This window comes from Hylobates moloch, unplaced genomic scaffold (assembly GCF_009828535.3).
Source record: "Hylobates moloch isolate HMO894 unplaced genomic scaffold, HMol_V3 SCAFFOLD_2, whole genome shotgun sequence".
NCBI classification, from domain to species: domain Eukaryota; kingdom Metazoa; phylum Chordata; class Mammalia; order Primates; family Hylobatidae; genus Hylobates; species Hylobates moloch.
In genome coordinates this window covers 169,327,256-169,351,691 of record NW_026652277.1, presented here as the reverse complement: position 1 = coordinate 169,351,691, position 24,436 = coordinate 169,327,256, and the positions used below count along the sequence as shown (strand labels likewise).

General features: G+C 42.3%; 1 protein-coding gene and 1 long non-coding RNA gene across 12 annotated transcripts in view; one reads left to right on the top strand and one right to left on the bottom strand.

The window, feature by feature from the left end:
• The window catches only part of PRKN (parkin RBR E3 ubiquitin protein ligase), a 1,409,627-nt gene that overhangs the window by 1,261,333 nt on the left and 123,858 nt on the right, over positions 1–24,436 (top strand). The window lies entirely within an intron of this gene.
• Positions 9,159–22,471, bottom strand: LOC131382900 (uncharacterized). The gene is made up of 3 exons (XR_009212537.1): positions 22,439–22,471; positions 13,739–13,949; positions 9,159–9,471 (listed from the first exon to the last, which is right to left on the bottom strand). It is a non-coding gene; the product is annotated as an uncharacterized LOC131382900 (long non-coding RNA).

The following is a 24,436-nucleotide window of genomic DNA, read 5'->3' as shown; positions in this document are numbered from 1 at the left end:
TTCCATGCTAGCAAGAAGCATGTATAATCCTTGTTTTAGATGGCAACTTCAAACATTTAAAGCTCCTTCACCCACCGTATTTTCAAACCTCTGACTTGCCAAGGTTCTTTCTACCTAATATATATAATAAGGCCCTCCTAAGATGCGGTGTCTAGAACAAAGTACAAAACTTCAACTGTCTTATGATTAGAGACGGAATTTAGCAGTTCTGGTCTTCAGCCCAAAACAGCATTAGGTGACCATCAACTAAAACCCCCAGGAACTTTCCACGTTGACTGCTCCCAAGCTGGGTCTCCTCCCAGGATTTCTTAATGCACCTCATTTTTGAACATAAAAGAAACTTTTACTTTTACCCCTTATCAATTTCAACTGTCACCGGAAGGCCTTAATCTTGGTCTTGTCCTACCAGGAGACCCACCCTGGGCCTGTGCCATCCCTCTGACAAGAATAGCTTCTATATCTTTAAATCATTGGCAGAGTTACTGAGGGAGAGTAGCATCAAGGATGAAGCAATACTCAACCTCATCATTATAATAATTAACATTGATTTAGGTCTTAACAAAGTACTTTCACTTATAGAGTGATATTTAATTTGGTTCTCAACAACAAGATGGATGACAGCTAACATGTACTGAGCATTTACTTGATGGCAATTCTTATACGTCTTATGAGTTTTACCTAACTTAATTCTCCCAACAATCCCGTGAGGAAGGTAATGTTTTGACCCTTGTCTTAGAAAGGATAAAAAACAAGGTTAAAGAAGTTAAGTCATAGGCCGGGCACAGTGGCTCACGCCTGTAATCCCAGCATTTTGGGAGGCCAAGACGGGCGGATCACCTGAGGTCGGGAGTTCGAGACCAGCCTGGCCAACATGGTGAAACCCCATCTCTACTAAAAAATACAAAAATTAGTCAGTCGTGGTGGCAGGCACCTGTAATCCCAGCTACTCGGGAGGCTGAGGCAGGAGAATTGCCTGAACCTGGGAGGCGGAGGTTCCAGTGAGCCGAGATTGCACCATTGCACTCCAGCCTGGGTGACATAGCAAGACTTCATCTCAAAAAAAAAAAAAAAAAAAAGGAAGTTAAGTCACTTTCCCGTACAAAGTTCCAGGAGCAAATGAAATGGCTGGGATTTGAACTTCTCTACACGCCACTCTGAAATGTGTGTCTTTACCTAATATGCCAGCACTGAAAGGTGCAGAGTGGATTTGCCCAAATCACAAGCTTTGTACGTTGTTTCTCCAAGATTCCAACTCACAGCACACTCTTAGACTCCCTCTCCCTTTGGACTAACAAGAACAACCCAACCAACGATGTTCAACCAGGTGCAGTAGAGCATCCTGAAACAAACCCCATCAACGCCCTCTCACGCTCCCTGTGTGGTTCACAGAGCAATCGAGAAAGCCTTGGGGAAATGAATGAGTATGATCCTTCTTCCTTCAGGCATCACTCTGCCCATCAGCCCAGCCACCTACCCAACTGTCCATACAAAGCTTTCTAAGAGAACCAAATCATTTCAAAAGATCTTGAAGTCATCTGATATATAACTGAAAGTGCTCAACTCCAAAGAAATCTGAACACAGGCAATGGTATCTGTGATAGTTCGTCCTCGCACTGCTGTAAAGAAATACCCGAGACTGGGTGATTTATAAAGAAAAGATGTTTAATTGGCTCATGGTTTCACAGGCTGGATAGGAAGCATGATGCTGGCACCTGCTTGGCTTCTGGAGAGGCCACAGGAAACTTTCAATCACGGCAGAAGGCAAAAGGGGGGCAGGCATCTCATATGGCGGGAGCAGGGGGAAGAGAGAGAGGGAGAAGATATGCCACACTTTTAAACAACCAGATCTCATGATAACTCACTCATGATCACGAGAACAGCACCGATGGGATGGTGCTCACACAAGCATGAGAACCCCACCCCCACAATCCAGTCAACACTGGGGATTACAATTTGACATGAGATTTGGTGGGGACACAGCCAAACCCTCTCTGTATCTATAAAAAGTAGAGAGATCTGGCTGTGCGCAGTGGCTCACACCTGTAATCCCAGCACTTTGGGACGCCAAGGTGGGAGGATCACCTGAGGTCAGGAGTTCGAGACCAGCCTGGCCAACATGGAGAAACCCCATCTCTACTAAAAACACAAAAATTAGCTGAGCGTGGTGGTGCCTGCCTGTAAGCTCAGCTACTTGGGAGGCTGAGACAGGAGAATCACTTGAACCCAGGAGGCAGAGGTTGCAGTGAGCCAAGATTGAGATCGTGCTACTGCACTCCAGCCTGGGCAACAGAGTGAGACTCTGTCTCAAAAAAAAAAAAGGAAAGAGAGAAAGAAAGAAAAGTAGAGATTTACATAGATTAGAGGGACAGACCACCGCCATGGCACTTTTGTGCTGAGAGGGAGCACGCCAAAGGTGGCTCTCCACACCTGGGTAAGAGTTCAAAGCCTTCGTGACCAGGGATACTCCTTGGCCTTATATTTGTCGGCTCCTCTTTTCTTCTTCAACTTGACTAGAGGAGGAAAATGCTTACGTCATTGTATTGTAATTGCTGGTCTAGGTCCTCCTGGTAAGACATTAAGTTGGAATATTCTAACAGCTACCTTCTTTCTGGGGCTTGATGCCACTGCAGGAACAGATGGGCAAGGAGAACCTAGGAGTTACTGTGGGAATTGGATGCCCAGCTTCAAGTAATTGGGAGCAGTATGGCAGGAGCCATCGGAACTCAAATGTATCCAGAAGTTGGTGTTAGCATAATCAGCAACAAGCCAAGAATTGGGGAGTTCCTGCAGAGCCTGGAGGAAAGCCTTTGTGTAACAGCTTGGTTTTTAACAGCATTCCTTTCCCTTGAAAACAATGTCATCCTTCACCTAATAAATCAGGTCTCAACAATTCAAGGAAGAAATATACCATAAATGTTGTAGTAATGACAATCTAGGAATTCCTGCATAAATAATTCAAATATTAGATCCCTAGTAGGTTAAAAAAAAAAAAAGTTCCAAGTATAGCAAAAACAATTATTACATACATCATTTTAAAATATAGAAATTTGTTTTTGTTTGGGGTTTGTTGTTGTTGTTGTTTTTGAGATGGAGTTTTGCTCTTTCGCCCAGGCTGGAGTGAAGTGGCGCCATCTTGACTCACTGCAACCTCTGCCCTCCAGGGTTCAAGTGATTCTCCTGCCTCGCCTCCTGAGTAGCTGGGACTGCAGGTGTGCGCTACCATGCCTGGCTAATTTTTGTATTTTTAGTAGAGACGGGGTTTCACCATGTTGGCCAGACTGGTCTTGAACTCCTGAACTCAGGTGGTCCACCCACCTCGGCCTCCCAAAGTGCTGGGGTTGCAGGCATGAGCCACTGTGCCCGGCCAGAAATTTTTATTTTTATGATTATATTGCCCATGTTTTTTTTTTTTTTTTTCCAGTATGAATATAATCACTTAACTGACAAGGCAACTAAAATACAAAATGTATAAATAAAACAATTTCTATTAAGAAAAGGAAGGAAGGGAGGGACAGGAAGAAGGAGAATGAATTCTGTCTTAGAAATCAGTATGCCAAAACTGCTTTTGATTTTTGAGACTCTTTTTAAAAAGTATTATGAGAATTCCGAAAACTCTTAGCCCCCTTTTCTTTCATGTTTTTCTTCTAGTCGCCTCGTTTCTGAGAAATGTCATCACAGTGGGTTATCAGCCAATGGTAACTCGTGACCTCTTCATCTCCAAGGGCCTGTGTTCAATTTTCCGCTGCCTTAATTCCTCTTCATCATTCAATGTGTCAGCCATCCTTTTCCTGGTTAATGTACTGTTTTCTTTCATGGTCCCCTAGTCTCTTAGTAGTCAAGATTCACTGTCAAAAATTCCTTGTTAGGCCAGGTGTGGTGGCTCACGCCTGTAATCCCAACACTTCAGGAGGCCAAGGTGGGAGGATCACTTGAGGCCGAGTTCAAGACCAGCCTGGGCAACATAGTGAGACCCTACCTCTACAAAAAAATTTTAAAATTAGCCAGGTGTAGTGGTGCATGCCTGTAGTCCCACCTACTCAGGAGCCTGAGGCAGGAAGATCACTTGAGCCCAGGAATTCATGCAGTGAGCTATGATGGCACCACCACACTTCAGCCTACGTGGCAGAGGAAGACCCTATCTCTAACAAAATTAATTAAAATAATAAATTCAAATATCCTTCTCGGTCTCTGTTATCTTCTCTACTCATCTGTGAACATTACTTAAATTCCATTATAACTTATACTAACAGTTTAAGCAGCTCCACTCCGGAGAATAAAATTTGGAGTTCTTCTCACACTGCAAAGACCTACGTGACCTGGCCTTCTGTCCTCGGCCCGATCACTTTCCGCTTGTTGACAATGCGCCAGTACCCTGGCCCTTCATGGTGTTCTCTAAATGAACCAGACTTGTCCTCTTCCTAGGGCCTTGACTCTCCCGGAGGACCTTCCTTCAGCTTTTTGCATGGCTGCCTCCATTCATTTAGCCCTCTGAACAGGTGTCCCCTCCCAAGAGAGGCCTGCTTAGAGCATGTCTTCCCCAACCACTGCATGATCTATCCTGTAAGTCAGCCCTGCCTACCTCATCACTTATCACTAACTGGAATTACATTATTTATTCAATCGCCTTGCTTATTTTCTGCCTCTCCCCTCTCTCCACCCCATTTCATGGGAGAATCTCATTGGTTTTAGTCATAGAAGTTTTGTAGGTATTCAGTAAATATGTGTTTAACGATGGGAGGGAAGAAAAAGAGAAAGGAAGGTAGGGGGAGGTGGCAAGGGAGGGAGGCAAGGAGCAGGGCAGGAAATTCCATTCATTCGTTCACTGAACATTAATGGGAAATTCCTAATGCCAGACTTCATGCTGGAGGCAGGGTATGCCCAAAGCAATGAGCATGGTGCCTCTCTATCGCGAGCCTCCATAGGCGCTTTTTCTGAATGAATGGAAAAGAAGGCACAACGCTTACCTCCTACATGGATACACATCTTATCATATCAGTAGTCAATATTTAATATTATTCAACTAATTTCTCCTTGTAGTTGTTTGCAAGGCTAAAATAGATCTTATTTTACCTAAGTGACCATCAAAATGTGAATCGGATGGTCTACAAACTGGTGAAGCCTTAGAACATAGTCTAAAATCCTTTTTCTGGCTTTTCAAGCCTTACCCAAACTAACCTTTCCAAACCCATCTCATTGCCTTCCCAACATACACTCTTAGTTCTAGAAAATGTCTTTGCCGTCCCACAGGCCCCAGACTGTCTTTCTTGCCTTGGCTCACACAGATGGGCGAAGGGGCAGTATAGGAAGGAGACAGTAGTGTGAGCTGAACCAGGCAAGTGCTGGGAGTCCCAGCCCCTTCACTGAACAGTTGTTACTGAGCAAGCCCACTTCATGGGTCTCTGCCTCAATGTCTTCTCCTGTAAAAAGGGTTGAGGGATAGGACTTCACTCAGAATTGCTTTTGGATTAAACATGATCCATATACAGTCCTGGACACAGTGTTTATCAGGCAATGGTCCATAAGCATTAGTCATCCCTACCTCATTGCCCCTCAACCAGGACACCCGTCTTTCCCTGTCTCACTCAGTGGCACCTATTCACTAAACTCACTTGCCCCTAACCTCCATGAAGCCGAGCTACACCTCCCCTAAACTCTTACTCAGACACCGTTGTGTATTGTTACTAATATGAGCTCTCCTTAATTAAACTGTGAGCTTCCTGAGGGGAAAAATCAGGTCCTGCTAGCCCAAAGCAAGTTCTTGAAAAATCCTTGATTAAAGAGTGTATGATAGAGCTAAAAAATTGGAATGCACAATTCATTCTGCTCTGGTGCTTTAAATTAATATTAAATCTGTCTGTAACATATGAATTCTAGACTTCCACATTTAATCAAAGTCTTAATCATAATGAGCAGCATTTATGAAAGGGCAATTAACAGATTCCCAAAAGAACTGGAAATAGTAAATTGCTAATAGCATCCCTAAGGTTTTGCTTTTTGCTCTGATAAATTAAGTAATTTAATAATAGACGCAGTATGAACCAAAAAGAGCACAAGCTTAAAAGGCAGAGGACCTACGTTCTGATCCTTGCTCTGCCAGCCTGTGACTCTGCACCAGTTACTTATCTGCTCCGAGCCTCTGTTAACTCACCTCTTATGTGAGAAGCTGCATTCACACCACTGCTTGTCAGAACATCTTCCTAAAGTCCTCATGGTTCTGTGCATGAAATCTGACTTCAAATTTCATTTTTAAATGTATCATAGACTATTTACAAACAAAAACAACATATACATACTCATAGCAGAAACTAGAAATTCGTTATTTTGCACAGCCTTGAGCTAAAGTTTCTGTTTAATAAAGTGCATTACAAAATTGCAAAATGAGGTGTTTAAAAAAAACACATAACTGTTTGCCACACTTGTCTGGGTATATCAGTGTTTGCTTGATCTAGGCAATGTAATGAAATATAGAAAGAATGAAATAATACATGATTACATGTGTCTTTCACAAAACTAAATTTCAAAAGTTTGTGTTCACCAAAAAGAAGCTTACTTTATTAAAAATAAATAGTTTATTTTTTTTAATGGGTTTCTGGATAATATTTTCTTTTTTTTTTTTTTTTTTTGAGACGGAGTCTCACTCTGTTGCCCAGGCTGGAGTGCAGTGGCGCAATCTCGGCTCACTGCAAGCTCCGCCTCCCAGGTTCACGCCATTCTCCTGCCTCAGCCTCTCCGAGTAGCTGGGAATACAGGCACCCGCCACCACGCCCAGCTAATTTTTTGTATTTTTTAGTAGAGACGGGGTTTCACCGTGGTCTCGATCTCCTGACCTCGTGATCCGCCCGCCTCGGCCTCCCAAAGTGCTGGGATTACAAGTGTGAGCCACCGCGCCCGGCCCTGGATAATATTTTCTTTGCTGAAAAGTAAACATCTCTTCTACATAATCTTAAGGTACCTTAGAACTCTCACATTCCATAAAATTACAGTCTTAAAGCCTAATAGAATCTTACAGTTTAAGATAAATAAACTTACATGTTTAAAATTCTCATTAGATTCATCAGTGTTTCCATCTTTAACTGATTTTCCTATACTTTAAGAGCTAAAATAATTCCATGAAATTTCAATATAAAGCAATATATATAATATATAAAGTCTTATATATTATTGTTCTAAGTCTCCAGATTATTCCAGTTCAGTCTAAAATATTCTGTTTTTCTCAGGATACCTCTCTCTACTTGAATTTTCTTCATTCTCTCAAGTGAATCTGTCCAAAAAAAATGTTGATTTCTAACAAATTCATCACAAGTAGAAACTTCTCTCTTACACATATTGCATCTAAATTTTAGAAACATCTTCGTATTCCTCTAAACTTTGACCCCCTCCTATATAAATTAGAGTGGTTTGGGAGGAGATGCAAGCTAGCCTATGGACTTTAAAATAAATATAGTTTACTATGATAATATTTTCATTTATAACTCCAATTGTTACTATTGATTAGAAAATCAGCCCTGTCTGAGTGTTCACATTGTCCATTATAGAACACAGGCGGCCGGGCGCGGTGGCTCACGCTTGTAATCCCAGCACTTTGGGAGGCCGAGGCGGGCGGATCACGAGGTCAGGAGATCGAGACCACGGTGAAACCCCGTCTCTACTAAAAATACAAAAAAAATTAGCCGGGCGTAGTGGCGGGCGCCTGTAGTCCCAGCTACTCGGAGAGGCTGAGACAGGAGAATGGCGTGAACCCGGGAGGCGGAGCTTGCAGTGAGCCGAGATCGCGCCACTGCACTCCAGCCTGGGCGACAGAGCGAGACTCCGTCTCAAAAAAAAAAAAAAAAAAAAAATAGAACACAGGCAAGAGCAAGGTGAATCAGGAAGAGGGAAACAGGACATGGGTTTTATTTCAAAGAAAGAGCCAATGGGGATGTCCCATTACAAGAATCATTTGATGGAGATGCCTATTCAGTTTTTTATCACACCACACACTAGTATAACCAGGAAATGCAAGGCACTCTCTGCCTATTCTGCCTAGCCTACCAAATTAAATCTAATTTATTTCATAAAAAGACCTAAGGCATATAGTCATCTGAATGACTGGCTCGGTACACAATGAATTCCCCAGAATATTAATAGGTTCGTTATAGCCTGAATGTTGATTTATTGAAGGTGTCATTCCAGCCTATGCATATTGATTCTCAAAAGCTAATATGTGACAAAAATGCTTGATCTGTCAAAGCTGTCACATGAGCTGGTCTGACTGGTTCCTTTGCCACTGATGCTAGTCCGACCTGATTTTTGCCTCAAAGAAGCAGGGGGAAGCCAGCGGCAGCAAAGGCAGGTGGTTAGGAGCAGACACCTTTGAGTCAGAGCAGTGGTGCTCAGCTGCCATTGATTTTGTCCCCAGGGGATATTTGGTCATGTCTGGAGATAGTTTTGGTCGTCACCACTGGGGGATGCTTTTAGCATCTAGTGGGTAGAGGCAGGGATGGTGCCAAACACCACGCAGTGCCCAGGACAGGCCCATGAGAATGGCCTGGTCTCAAACGTCAGTAGTGCTGAGATTGAACACCCTGAGTCAGACTCCCTGCCTTTAGTTCTGAAGCTGGCTTTGGGAAACCTTCCTAAGCTTCCCAAGCATCAACTATCTCATCTTTAAAAAGAGTGAATCCCATGTCCTATTTCACAGGGCAAAGATGGTTGTAAAAATGAAACTAATCGATGCTTACTAAGCACTTGGGACGCTCCCTAACACATAACATGCCCAGCGCATCTTAGTTATTGTTAGTAAAGGAAATAATGATACAAATAGCAGCAACAACAAAGGCTTTCTTCAGGCTGGGTGGCCCATCTAGAGGTTTCCAGTGCGTCTCAGCATTCCAAGAGGACTTTGGTTCAAAAGTCAATTACGGGCATTCAGAAAATGGCCATGTGCAAAACCCAGAAATTTTCTGTAAGCTAAAACCCTGCCAGGCAGGATCTTTTTTTTTTTTTTCCTCAACTTGTCATTTTAAGTTCCGGGGTACATATGCAGGATGTGCAGGTTTGTTATATAGGTAAAAGTGTGTCATGGTGGTTTGCTGCACACATCAACCCATCATCTAGGTATTAAGCCCAGCATCCATTAGGTATTCTTCCTGATGCTCTCCCTCCCCCCAACCCCCCAATAGGCCCCAGTGTGTGTTGTTCCCCATGTGTTCACGTGGGCTCAGCATTTAGCTCCCACTTATAGGTGAGAACATGCAGTGTTTGGTTTTCTGTTCCTGCATTAGTTTGCTGAGGATAATGGTTTCCAGCTTCATCCATGTCCCTGCAAAGGATATGGTCTTGTTCCTTTTTATGGTTGCATAGTATTCCATGGTATATATGGACCACATTTGCTTTATCCAGTCTATCACTGATGGGCATCTGGGTTGATTCCAAGTCTTTGCTGTTGTGAACAGTGCTCCTGCCAGGATCTTACTATGCCACTCCCATGCTCTAAGAAATAGGTAAAAGAGGTCACAGTGAGTAATAGCCTATTTGAGCTACTGATGTGCTCTCTACTGGGGATGAGGGGCATTAATGTAGATGTCACCTTTAGGGATGTGATGTGTGAGGTAAGGATAGAATTGTAGCTTATTGAAGTTTAGTGAACTCTGTGGAGGATTCATGAGTTTATATGCTGGGAATTAATGCAAGTCCATATTCTTTTGGCTATGACCCCTTTCCTGACCTTATAGATGAGGACTGAAAGGTCATGAAGGCAAGCATCCTGGGGCTAATTAGCACTTAGGCATGACAAGCCTTTTAACCACGCTCAATCTTTATCATGGATTTTCAGGGGGAAGCTGACATGGAGCACTGTGAAACGTTTTTATAACTATTAACCAGTGCTTGGGAGTTGACCTGAAATACAAAGCCAATTCAGTCAATTAATGTACAGCTATGAAAATAGTTATCTCAGCTGGGCGCGGTGGCTCACGCCTGTAATCCCAGCACTTTGAGAGGCCGAGACGGGTGGATCACAAGGTCAGGAGATCGAGACCATCCTGGCTAACATGGTGAAACCCCATCTCTACTAAAAATACAAAAAAATTAGCCAGGCGTGGTGGCGGGCGCCTGCAGTCCCAGCTACCCGGGAGGCTGAGGCAGGAGAATGGCGTGAATGTGGGAGGCAGAGCTTGCAGTGAGCTGAGATTGCACCACTGCACTCCAGCCTGGGCGACAGAGCGAGACTCCGTCTCAAAAAGAAAAGAAAATAGTTATCACTATTTCACATAACTCTCAGCATCTCTGGCGAAGTCTCATTAACAATGCATGTATTTTTTTTAAACACAATTGTTAGTTGTCATGAGCCAGAAAGATCATTTATCCGCAGAACACATAGAGAGAAACTGCTGAGAAGTCCCTTGAATCTTCTCCCTAGCATACTTTTACAAAACCAGATTCACTCTCAAACTTAAAAAGAAGCCGAGGGAGAAGGAAGAATTCTGCATTGCCAGACTTCGTGATTAAATTTAGTGAAGATGCTGAGAATGTCTGTGGAAATTCTCAAAAAGCTATGAAACGTTAAATATGCCACACAGTTACTAAAAGTCTAAGCTAAAATACTTGAAGTGCTTATGAAAGTCATATTATAAGTCTATTATAAGATGACCTTTTGTTTTGATACCAAAAAGTTGTGCAAGTCCTCTAGGAAACCCTTGTAAAAATTCAATTAACCTTTGTGCAAAAAAAAAAAATAAGACCCAGAAACAATGCCAGAATTGGGGTCATTAACCACGTGCTGGCCTCAGGGTTGAGAACAGCCGAGTACTCAGTCAAATGCTCTGAAAGTCAGGCTAGCTTGCAGGGAATTCGCCGTAACACAGAAAGCATTCTTCATGCTTCCCTGCCCAGCTAATGTGCATTGTACTTTGTTCCCATTTTGTTTTCTAAAACATTCCAAATTATATAGAGAAAGTACGTATTTAAAATCCAGTTCTCAAACTAACTAGCTAATCTATGGTGGCTTTCTCCCTTAAAGAACTTATTTATATTATTTCCTACATCTACTCATATTCATATTGATGACAATGTTTTCTTGACCTAAGAGTAGGGACAAGGACAACTTTTTATATAACCTTCCTGAGGGAGATTGCTTTGATCCTAACAGAACCTAACACAGCACACTTGCATGCTGACAAATATTCTTCACACAGTCAGTAGGTCATGAGAACCTGGTTAGTAAATGTTTGCCACACAGTTCCTAAAGCATGACTATTGGAGCCATAAAACTTTAAATCATTTGTTGTGAAATCTAGTTGAGTAACATGCTTTAAATTATTCTTGTTTTTATGTTATCTATTTGAATATGCAGTTCTCAAAAATTGATAAGTTTTGTTAACAATTTTACTTGAGATTGTTTCTTTGAAAGCCACCTACATTTTTCATTTTAAGTGACTGCTGAATTCATCATTGATATAGTATGATATTGTTGCAGTCTCCCTCACCCCCCGCAAAATGAACATATTTATGGACCAGTGTGGAACTAATGTTCTAAAGTGACTCTAACAAACTCGACTCTTGTTTCTTTTGGCTTTCCCCCTCCCTCCCTTCCTTCCTTCTTTCCTTCCTTTCTTCCTTCCTTCTTTGAAAAATTGCCCAAACTGAGTTTCTATGAAGAGAAGAAAATGACAGAGGAATTGTGCCAATTCACTAACGTGTTCCAGGGCACAATAAGTAAGAACGATAATAAAGTGCTCAAACAGAATAAGATTTCATCTTGAAACCCGGGATTTGACGACAGCTGCCTTTTAAAATTACCAGATTCACTACCTACCCTCTTTGTGCAGCAAACGTTCTTTTTTTTTTCTTTCTGTTTTTTTTGTTTTTTGAGATGGAGTCTCGCTCTGTCGCCAGGCTGGAGTGCAGAGGTGTGACCTCGGCTCACTGCAACCTCCGCCTCCCTGGTTCAAATGATCCTCCTGCCTCCACCTGGGGAGTAGCTGGGACTACAGGCACATGCCACCACGACCAGCTAATTTTTTGTATTTTTAGTAGAGATGGGGTTTCACCATGTTGGCCAGGATGGTCTCGATCTGTTGACCTCGTGATCCACCTGCCTCAGCCTCCCAAAGTGCTGGGATTACAGGCGTGAGCCACCGCGCCCGGCCAAAGTTTCTTTTTATTACTTTTCCAGACGCCTTCTGCCCCCTGTACTCGGTACAGAGGTAGGATATGTTGGGTGGGAGAGTTGATAGGAATTCTTCAGGAAAAAACAAGGTGATTTTAATTGGTGGAGCCCTTCTGAAAAGAACCTTGATACAGTTTCAATAGCTTTTAAGGAATATATACAAAACAGTTCTATGGTGGCATGTAATATTTTCAGTTCAAAACCCTGCCCTTGACTGGAATATGCCAACGTTCTTTGTGGCATCTGAACTCAGCGGCAGTGCCTGCCCGCTTCCACACGCTGCTGCTTGGAGCCCGCGTCTCGTGCTTCCCTCAGGAACCCCCACTCTTAGTGGGTGTGAAGTGCTTTTCTCCTTGCCCGGTTACCATGGAGAAAGCTGCACCATCAGCTTTCCTTTCCAGTTACCAATGGGTTGTTAGCACACTGCTTATGAAAATGGTTTCTCTAATGCTAATTAGTTATAGCAATGAAATTAAAAGCAGCGCCTGCTTTTCTTTATTGATACTTTCAGCATGTGCTGAGGCAGGTATTTCAGATAAGGCCTGAAATTACTAATTATACTTTCTGGCAAGAGAAAACATTCACTTAGCATGTAATGGGTTAGACATTAACTCTTTCTTACCTTCCATTGAAGGTTCCAGTTAGGTGATTTCCTACAAAGGAGATGATATTTCCTGAGTCTTGTCTGCTTCCTGTAATAGTGTTCTTGGCTCCTTGTGCCCCAAAGTCAGAACCAGGAATGCACAAAAGACCCGTCATCGCAGTGTTATTAATACCAATGGAATCAAACTCTGGCTTCTGGCATTTTGTGAGTCTGCTATTTTAAGCAAGCTGTTTAAGCTCTCAATTTTCTCAGATGTGAAATAAGAGAATTAAGATTCTTTTCCAGCATTGTTGTGATGGTGGAATAGGAAAATAGGGCCAGCTTGGAGTGTGCAACCTGTACAGTCACACAGGGCCCCACACTCACAGGGGCCCCCACAGAGTTTGAGGCTCTACTGCTAACATCTTGAAATGCTAAATCATTTTTGAAGAAGGGGCTCTGTGTCTTTGTTTTGCACTGGGCTTCACAAATTATATAGTCATGATCAGATAGGAAGCGCTGCAGTGGTAATAAATACTCCAAAATCTCAGTGGCTTCACCCAACAAAAGTTCATTTCTCACTCATGCTATGGCCTGCACACGGCTGAAGGCTGCCCTCCTCATCAAGGCCCAGGCTGACAGAAGCTCACTTTCACCTGGGCCTCCATGATCCCGCATCAGAGGGAAGGGAGCAAGGAATTGTGTGCTGGCCCCTAAAGCTCTCACCTGGATGACACTTGTCACTGGTACTCACAACTCTTTGTCCAGAGCAAATCGTGTGGCCTGGTCTAACTTCAAAGAGGATGGGAAGTGCATTTCCACCTTGCACCTGGAAAGCAGGGGGCTGGGGAAGTTGGAAACCAGCCCCATACTGTCACAATACAGGGAGGTGGTGCCCCAGTGACCCCGGCTTTGTGCAAGCCACCCTTCAGAGGGCTACATTGTAAGATTTCAGTTTTCTCCTAAAACAAAGCCAAGCCAGATTGCTCAAAAGTAAAATCACTTACCTTTTAAAAGAAGCCCTTAATTTTCTTATTTTCCAAGAAGTTCAAGATTCTCTTGACTGTCATCTTCCCCGGGGACAGAGCATATGCTCAGAAAGTTAATGTTGCAGCATCAGGATTAAATCCTTTCCAGGCAAACTGAGACACTGAAACCAGCATTGCTGGTTCCCTCATTATACTTCCTCAAGATGGAAATGGCACTGCTGCTTGTGTTCTGATTGTAAAATATAAATGTATTATTATAACACTTTCAAGCAAAATGAAAAAGTAGAAAGTTAACGTAAAAAGCTAAAACCAGTAAGATCAAGAATCTCACTACTTATTATTACTTATCTTTCTAGGCATTTTAGGATACATACCCACACGTGAAACTTTTTAAACTATTAGTATTATTATACATGTGAATGCGTACATAGTGTTTTATGAACTGCTCTATTATGGACATGTACGTACTAAACATAGTGGTAATGATGCTATTTTTCAAACGTCATCATTGTGCGAAGTAATCACCTGCCACACAACAATCACATGGCATGTAAAACGATTTAATTCCCTGTCCTCAGGCCTCAGTTACAGGTTCTAGAGGCAGCCACTTAGCAGTTGTTATTCCAGAAATTTTCTGCACATCTATAAGCAAATATATCTTTTTTCTTTCATCCAAATTGTTACACTCTATGTATAAATTGGTTTCATTGTGCTATAGTATTTCATTTTATGAAATATCATTATTTGTTTAATGAATTACATATTTATATGACTATAGCTGTATCATTGCATTAGTATATCTACATAAAACTTATTTACTTGTTTATTTGATACATTATTTTTGTTTTGTTTTTGCCACAAGGTCTCACTGTGTCACTCAGGCTGGGAGTACAGTGGCGCAATCAGAGCTCACTGAAGCCTCAACCTCCCAGGCTCACGTGATCCTCCCACCTCAGCCTCCTGAGTAGCTGGGACTACAGCACCCGCCAGCAGGCTAGGCTAATTTATTGTATTGTTTTCTAAAGACAGGGCTTTGCCATGTTGCCCAGGCTGGCCTCAAACCCCTGGACTCACATGATCCACCCACCTCAGCCTCCCAAAGTGGTGGAATTACAGGCGTGAGCCACTGCACCTGGCTGGCCACATCATTCAGAATCTTTTGAAGAAGCCACATAACAGCTATTTTGAGAGTTAAATGAAATAATCCTTTGGAAAGTATTTTGTAAATCAATTATCACGTGTGTAACTATACTGATGGTAAACGGTAATTATTTTACCGTATGTCCTATCTACTTGTGTTACCTTATTAATAAGTGCAATAATATAATTCTGCATCCACTATGTGTAAATCTCACATTCCAGTGGAAACCATACTGTAAAGAGAGGCATAATACATGTGAAAAAGCGACATATAATTGTGGAACTATAGCATGAGAAGTGGTGGGAGCCACACTACTCGGTTTGCCCGAGGCAAGCTGCTTTATGCCCATTGTTCACGAGTACCTGCTACTATGTTCCCTTTCACTCTCAAATTTGCTCAGTTGAACAACAAATCATATTGTCATTTGATTTATGAGTAAATCAACCAGGCCCCAAATCTTGAAAGAGACATCCTTAATCTGCCTGTGTATATTGTCATTTTATTGTCCTCAGTATAGCTAAAGTGGAACACATTGCAACTGCTCCTTGTTAAATTAGTTCACTGTGATACAGCTCAGGTACAACAGTTCATTTGCACTTTACACAAATCTGTTGATTTAAAGCCACTTTTCATGCTGCTCTTTCCTGCTTTGGAGACTGGTCGCCGTCTTGTCCCTCTCTATTCCATCCTGCCAGGCTGATTATCTTCCCCTCCAGATTATACTGGGAAGCAAGGAAGGCTTGCATGAGCCGTCTTCAATATATTTGCTACCATTATCAGGATAGTTACATTTGTAATGCTTATGCATTCTAATAACATGACGTATCTATTTAATTTTCCTAATTTTCCTATTTTCCCATTTGTGATACAGAAAACTAAAAATTATTTCTAAAAAGTATTCTATCTGAAAACAACTTATTCTTTCACACTTCCAATGATTATCCCCCAGATAAAGTTAATTTTCTTCTATGCTGCAACTTAATTAAGAAAGGCCATCTTCATCACCTTGATTCATTAACCAGTTTTTTTTTTTTTTTTTTTTTTTTGGAGATGGAGTTTCACTCTTGTTGCCCAGGCTGGAGTGCAATGGCGTGATCTCGGCTCACTGCAACCTCTGCCTCCTGAGTTCAAGCGATTCTCCTGCCTCAGCCTCCGAGTAGCTGGGATTACAGGCATGCGCCACCACGCCTGGCTAATGTTGTATTTTTAGTAGAGCCGGGGTTTCTCTGTGTTGGTCAGGCTGGTCTTGAACTCCCGATCTCAGGTGATCCACCCGCCTTGGCCTCCCAAACTGCTGGGATTACAAGCGTGAGCCACCACGCCTGGCCAAGCCCCATTATTTTTTTCCATCACCAATACAAGCTGCTGATCGCCTGCAAGAAGAGTCACTTCGTGTTTTTAACACTTTTAAAGCAAAATATCTTTTCAAAATGCTGGGTAGGAAACTACACAGGAACAGCATTCTCTGATAATTAACCACACTGGTGAGTTAAGCGCTGTTGGCTTTTCCTCAGGATGCCTCACTCTCCAACCTCATCCAAGTTAATTAGCAGACATCATGCACACTTCCGTGCCTGCCTTACTGCCTCATTAGAACTGCATGCGCTGGTTTGTGTCCAAGCTCTTTCACCTCAGCTCGCCCACCAGTTATTCTGTTAGCAGCTCCTGTACGCTGGCTCTCGGTTTCCATTGCCTTCCTTTTCATGCTGGATAACGTCTTCACAGAGGATGCGACACAGCACAGCACAGTCTCATTTCGTTGTAATGACGGAATGTCCCAGTCAGAGCCAAAGAGTGTAGAAATTCCACACTAATTCCAGCACATCTCCAGTGTTCTCAGAAATTGATCACTGTGTGACTAAACCACCAGTGTCAAAGAAACAAATCGGTGGGTCTTCTGCCTCCCGGCTGCCCTGACTTCCTGACAACTGTTCTTTTCCTGGGAGCCATTTTGAATGGCCTTTTTAATCACCATCATCAACAGTGGGGAACCCTCAATAACATCTTAGGCTTTAAAATGTTTTTGAAAGGGAGTTGGAGACGCATAAATATTTGGATTTTCTCGAGGAAAAGTGTCTTAAGTGTCTGAGTTCTAAATTTGAGCCAAGTTTTCTTTGAAAATGTATCCCAATTACGGTTGTAAATAGTAATCCCACAAACAAAAGCTTGGGGGGAAGTTACTAAACACAGTTGAATTCCCTAAATTTTGATTTCCCCACACATCAGAAGCAGCAGCTTTTTTTAGGATGTAATTATTTTCCTGATATACATTCTCACACTCCTGGGAAAGAGTTTTAGCCATTTTGTGCTAGAGATCCGTTTAGCAGTTTGTGAACACTTTGGACACTATCTTGAATAATTTTTTTTTTTTTTTTTTGAGACGGAGTCTCGCTCTGTCGCCCGGGCTGGAGTGCAGTGGCACGATCTCGGCTCACTGCAAGCTCTGCCTCCCAGGTTCCCACCATTCTCCTGCCTCAGCCTCCTGAGCAGCTGGGACTACAGGCGCCCACCACCACGCCCGGCTAATTTTTTTGTATTTTTAGTAGAGACGGGGTTTCACCGTGTTAGCCAGGATGGTCTCGATCTCCTGACCTCGTGATCCGCCCACCTCGGCCTCCCAAAGTGCTGGGATTACAGGCGTGAGCCACTGCACCCAGCCTATCTTGAATAATATTTTTAAATATATAAAATATATAAGATTGAAAGGAAAATGCAGTTATCAGAGTAATAAAAAGAAATTCATGGTTTTTAATGTGTCTTTCTTTATGAATGAATTAAACAACAAGTCAGGCCAGGAACAGTGGCCCTTGCCTGTAATCCCAGCACTTTGGGAGACCGAGGCGAGCAGATTCCTTGAGCTCAGGAGTTCAACACCAGCCTGGGTAACATGGCAAAACCCTGTCTCTACAAAAAATACAAAAATGCCTCAGCTACCCAAAAGGCTGAGGTGGGAGGATCACTTGAGCCCAGGACGTCAAGATTACAGCAAGTTGTATTGCACTGCAGCACTCCAGCCTGGGCCACAGAGCGAGACCCCGTCTCAAAAATATATGTAAATAAAAATAACAAGTCAATACCATGCATTTAAAATATAGCAAGTTAAAGTAAAACTTTATTGTTTAAAGAAATACCAGTGCAAAGAACATTTTTGCTGAGCTTACCTGAGAACAATAAACCATGCATGAGAATGAGTCCCCTCCTTCCTCGTGATGACCGAAAACAAATCGCAAATGGGAATACTGGAAAGCAACGTGAATGTCTGGGTCGCCAATGTGGGAAGAGGTGACTGCATTCCCCCCAGTTGGCAGCTCCATCACACCAGTCAATAGGACAGCAGCGATCACACGCTATCTACTGTAAGTATAAGTGATAGTGGGTCAGGCGCGGTGCTTCACGCCTGTAATCCCAGCACTTTGAGAGGCAGGCAGATCACGAGGTCAAGAGATCGAGACCATCCTGGCCAACATGGTGAAACCCTGTCTCTACTAAAAATTAGCTGGGCATGGTGGTACACGCCTGTAGTCCCAGCTACTCGGGAGGCTGAGGCAGGAGAATCTCTTGAACCCGGGAGGCAGAGGTTGCAGTGAGCCGAGATTACGCCACTGCACTCCAGCCTGGTGACACAGCGAGACTCCATCTCAAAAAATAAAAATAAGTAATAGTGGGCTGGGGCGGTGGCTCACACCTCTAATCCCAGCACTTTGGGAGGCCGAGGTGGGCAGATCACGAGGTCAGGAGATCAAGACCATCCTGGCTAACATGGTGAAACCCCATCTCTACTAAAAATACAAAAAAAAGAATTAGCCGGCCGTGGTGGCAGGTGCCTGTAGTCCCAGCTACTCGGGAGGCTGAGGCAGGAGAATGGTGGGAACCTGGGAGGCGAGGCTTGCAGTGAGCCGAGATCGCACCACTGCACTCCAGCCTGGGCGACAGAGCGAGACTCCATCTCAAAAAAAAAAAAAAAAAAAAGTAATCGTGAACATAGTTGGTATTTCAAGATGTCTACGGCTGCTCTAAAATCATATGAAAATATCTGTTATTCTCATCTATGACTAAGTCACAGATACCACTAACACTACTGATATTCATGCCTATATTTATAAGTGAAGGAAACACCAAACTTCCGGTAGAGATTAGTGAAATTAAATATATAATTAATTTCCATCCAAGTTCACAAACTCCACGGACTCCTGTTACCAGTCTCAATCCTATAGGAAACAAGAGACTCGGTCTATGGATGGAACAGGGAAGACGAGATAAAGGAGAATAACTATGGGGTAGCCAACAAGGTAAGGGTTATGAAGAGCCACTACACGCCAGGCCCTGTGCTGGGCGCTTCCGCGGAGTAGCCAGTTCATTCCTCACATGACTGCACCATTTACTTGTACACGGTACTAGTAAACAGTGGCGTCATAATACAAATCCAGGCCACCGCAGGAGAGGTGGAGTGACTTACTGGTCAGTTTGGAAAGAGTAAACTGATCATGCTCCACCCCCATTTTTTTCTTGGTAGCAGATGCTCTGCAGAGAACTTATGTCCTGCTCTGTTTTTCCAGGAAGTCTGGCTCTGCCTAAGCTTGGGTGGTTAGATTTCCACAAGTATAAAATTTGATATTAGAAAACCCACTAGTCCACACACACAAGTCATGCCCTCCATCCTAGCTATCTTGTATATAAAAATGCCACTCCACCTGCTCTCCTTTCTTATTTACTTATTTTTCTATTGTATGTAGTTAAGGTGTACAACATATTTTGATATATTTATACATAGTGAAGTGGTTACTATACTCAAGCAAATTAACATATCATCTTGCGTGGTTACTTTTTTCATACATATACAGTAATAGCACCTAAAATCCACTCTTTTTGCAAATTTTCATTATACAATATTATAATTATAGTCCTCTAGTACATTTCTAGAATATTTGTCCTACCTGTAACTTTGTATGCTTTGACCCGTATCTTCCCATTTTCTCCCACAATTCCCACCACCACTTCTGGTAACCACCATTTTATTCTGTTTCTGTATATTTGACTTTTTTTTTTTTAAGATTCCACATGTAAGTAAAATCATGCAGTACTTTTTTCTGTGTCTGGTTCAGTTCACTTAGCATAATGTCCTCCAGGTTAATACATGTTGCCAAAAATGGCAGGATCTCCTTTTTTAAGGCTTGATAATATTCCATTATATGTATATATATATATATATATATATATATATACATATATATATATATGTATGTATATAAATAAATTTATGGATATATAGATATCTATATATATAATGCTCCCCTCTTCCTAATATATATGTATATAATATATTCCACAATTTCTTCATCCATTCATCCTTTGATGCTTACTTAGGTTGTTTGCATATCTTGCTATTGTAAATCTTGCCACAGTGAACATAAGAAGGCAGCTCTGTGAGGTGCTAATTTTACTTCTTTTGAGTATATACTCAGCAGAGGGATTGCTGGATCATATGGTATTATAGTTCTATTTTTTTATTTTTTAAGGAACTTTCGTACCGTTTTCCATAAAGGCTGCAACAATTTACATTCCCACCAACAGCGTGTCAGGGTTCCCTTTTCTCCAACCCTTACTACCACTCTTTATGTCTTTTTGATAATGGCCATCCTAACAGGTATAAGTTGCTATCTCGTGGTTTTCATTTGCCTGCCCCTGATAATCAGAGATGTTGATGACCTTTTTGTATGCCTGTTGGCCATTTTTGTATCTTTTTTGGAGAAATGTCTATTCAGGTTCTTTGCCCATTTTTTAATCAGGTTATTTGGGGTTTTTTGCTATTGAGTTGTAGGCATTTCTTTTATATTTTGGATATTAACCCCTTATCAAATACATGGTTTTCAAATATTTTCTTCCAATCTGTCAGGTGCCTTTTGATTCTGTTCATTGCTTCGTTTGCTGTGCAGAAGCTTTTTAGTTTGGTGTAGTCCAATTGTTCATTTTCGCTTTTGTTACCTGAGCTTTGGTGTGGTATCCAAAAAGTTATTGCCAAGGCGATGAGGTTTCCCTGTGTTTTCTACTAGGAATGTTATGATTCCAGGTCCTATGTTAAGTTCTTTCATCTGTGTTGAGTTGATTTTTGTGTGTGATACAAGCGAAGGGTTCAATTCATTATTTTACGTGTGGATATCCAGTTTTCCCAACACCATTTATTGAAGAGACTATCCTATCTGGATACCACTGTGTCTTCTTGGTGCCTTTGTCAAAAATTAGTTGACCCATTTTTCTTTTCAAACTGAGACAGGGATAGTAGGTGTCATGGACTGGGTTTCCTTAAACTCCAACACCTTCTGCAGCTAAGACTTGCTGTCTTCTAAAGGCATCCATTCTATTTTCAAACAGTTCTGATTTTTACAATGCTTTTCTTTATATCTAGCTAAAATCAACCTCCCTCTGTTGTCCTGGGGTACTTGGAAGCCTTAGTCCTTCTGTGAAGGGCTTATCCTTCAGTCATTAAAGCAGGCCATGAAGAAGATTACTAACTCTACAAAACACCCTGGTCCAAACATACATGTGTCCTTCCTTCTTAACATGGTCAAAATATTAGGTTAGGTTTTTCAAAAATTTTTCAAATGAGAGAGAACTTCTTCATAGGCTTCAGTATTTTTTTTATGTCTCCCAAAGTTGATACTGAAATTAAACAGATTCCAGGTGAGGTCTTGTCACCGCATAGCAAAAGAAAACTATCCACGCCTTCTGTTTATGCTGTATTTTTCTATTAGTGTTACCTTAGATTAATCTTTCATAGATGCATTTATTGTATATTAATTCTCTTTATGACACATGTTCTGTTAAGCTATAGCTCCCACAGCCAATATAGCTGTTACATATATTCTAGTACTGGGATTTAAACTCTCTTCTAAAAGTCGGCTCTGTTAATCTTGTTAGATTACCCAGTGATTTCAGACAGTGGGCGGATGTTTTTGAATCCTGATTCTGTTTCTGATAGACCGTCCAATTCAAGAGCATATAGAAAGTAGGTCATCATTCTGTCAAGGTCTATTTTCAAGCTGTTAATGAAAGTGCCTAAGAGGATGCATTCTTCATTACCCAATCCATATTTCTCCATTTCTTTCTTTTTCATGTCTTGAAGAGTTGTTGTTTTGATTTGGTTTGGTTTCGTTTGGTTTTTCATCCTAGTCTAATGCTGACATTATACTGGGAACTTATTGAATATTCGTAAGTTTGAATTCATAAACAAATATTTTCTCATTTTAAAGCTGCTTATGTAGGTGTATATCTGTGAGTGAAACAAAACCACATCCCCGTAACCCCAAAACTCAGACACTGCAGACTCTGCTAACGTTTGGCTATATTTCTTTCTAGGCTTTTTGAAAGAGCGTTTTTCTAAAGTACGTTTTTCACTCTATTCATTACCTGGCCTCTCTCTGTCTCTCCCTCTGTTGAAAGGGAGTGGTTAGTCCAGTCCTAACATTTGCAGGACCTGGGACAAGAAGACAAGTGTGGGTTCACATGGCCCTCATCTCAATGTTTAAAAATTCTAAATCACACTAGCAAGCTGTTAAATAAAATACGTGCTATCCTCTTACCTTAAGGAGTACACCTTCATAAGGACCTGGGAGGCCAGATTCCAACTTAGAATTATCTGACCCCTCAGAATTCTTTACTGGAACTTAGTGGAACTGGGAGAGTCAGCCCAGACCCCTTCTCTTGTCCAGCTCTGCCCTGCCTAGAAGGTTCTCTGCACACACATAGGTAGACACCCAGACCGCAAATCTCAGATTCATCCACATCTCCTACATGTGGCAGCCCTTCAGGCAGCCCTCAGGCTCGGGGTAGGCACACCGCTGGAGCAGTCCACTCTCAGAAGGACAGATGGGAGGAAGCTGCCTGCACAAGCCCTGAATCAAGCCCAGGCCATTTGGGCAGGGAATTCTGGGGCTCGGGTGCCTGGGGCATAGTCTGAAGGGTGAGCGTGTGCTGTTGTGGGTGCAGCTTTTTAGCTCCACAGACTCTTTGCTCCAGGAAGAGGGGTGTGGCCAGAAGAGGGCCAGGGCAGAACCCTCTAGGAGATAGGACATCTCTTCAGTGGGTCAAAGGGTTAGACTGGGAGTGATTCTCAGGTAATCCAGAGTGTCCTGCTCTTAGGAAGTTCGGATCCATTGAGAATTACTCTTGAGTGTTCATAATGGGAGTTCCCTCTACCTAGAGGAAGACCTCAGGAGTGGGAAGCACGATCCTACCACCACTCCCAGCTCCAGCAGAAGGGTGATGAGCACTGGGTAGAGCCGTTGAAGAGGGGAATGAAGATTTAGATGGGTGACTACATTAAATAATACCCTAATGGGCCTATGACAGCAAAGGTAGTGATATAACTAAAGCATATAATCAAACACAAAAATTATGTGGCATAGGCTGTACACCGTTATTTTAGTGTAGGTTACAAGGCTCAGACTGCCTGGGTTTAGACCCTAGCCAGAGTTCACTTCCTAGCTATGCGATTGTGAGCAAATTAACTTCTCTATGGCTCACTTTCCTCTTCTGTTAAGTGGGTGTTTTTTAAGAGTGCCTACCCTGGTGAATTGAAGGAAACCATGTATGTTGGATGCTCAGCCTAGCAATGCCCAGTTCATAGTAAGCACTTTGCAAGCATTAGCTAATTTTTAAGTAGAACAATTACTATTACCACTATTATTAATGCTATGCTGTAGCATCTATGAGAAAATGCAGGCTAGTGGTCCTCTACCTCTCACAGTTCAATAATATGTGTATTAGTTTCCAGTGGTTGCTATAAAAAATTATCACAAATGTAATGGCTGAAAACAACACAGGTTTATTTTCTTACAGCTCTGTAGGTCAGAAGTCCTAAAGTTAAAGTGTCGCAGGGCTGCATGCCTTCTGGAGGCTGTGGGGGAGAATCCTCTTTTCTCCCTTTTCTGGCTTCTTCAGGCTGCCTGGATTCCTTGGCTTGAGGTCCCTTCCTCCATCTTCAAAACCAGCAAAGTAATCTTCAGATTTCAATCTCTCTCTCTTTCTCTCTCTCCCTCTCTTTCTCTCTCTCTCAATCTCTCAATCTCTCTCTCTTTCTCTCTCCCTCTCTTTCTCTCTCTCTCAATCTCTCAATCTCTCTCTCTCTCTCTCTTTCTCTTTATCACTGGGCCCACCTGGATAGTCCAGAATTATCTCCCCACCTCAAGACCCTTAACCTACTCATTTCTGCAAACTCGCTTTGCAATGTATTCGTCTGTTCTCACACTGCTATGAAGAAATACCTGAAACTGAGTAATGTATAAAGAAAAGAGGTTTAATTGACTCACAGTTCTGCATGGCTGGGGAGGCCTCAGGAAACTTACATCATGGCGGAAGGCACCTCTTCACAGGGTGGCAGGAGAGAGAATCGGTGCCCAGTGAAGGGGGAAGCCTCTTATAAAACCATCAGATCTTCTGAGAACTCACTCACTATCAGGAGAACAGCCTGGGGGATACCACTCCCATGATTCAGTTATCTCCACCTGGTCCCATCCTTGACACGGGGGATTATTACAATTCAAGATAACATTCGGATGGGGACACAGAGCCAAACCATA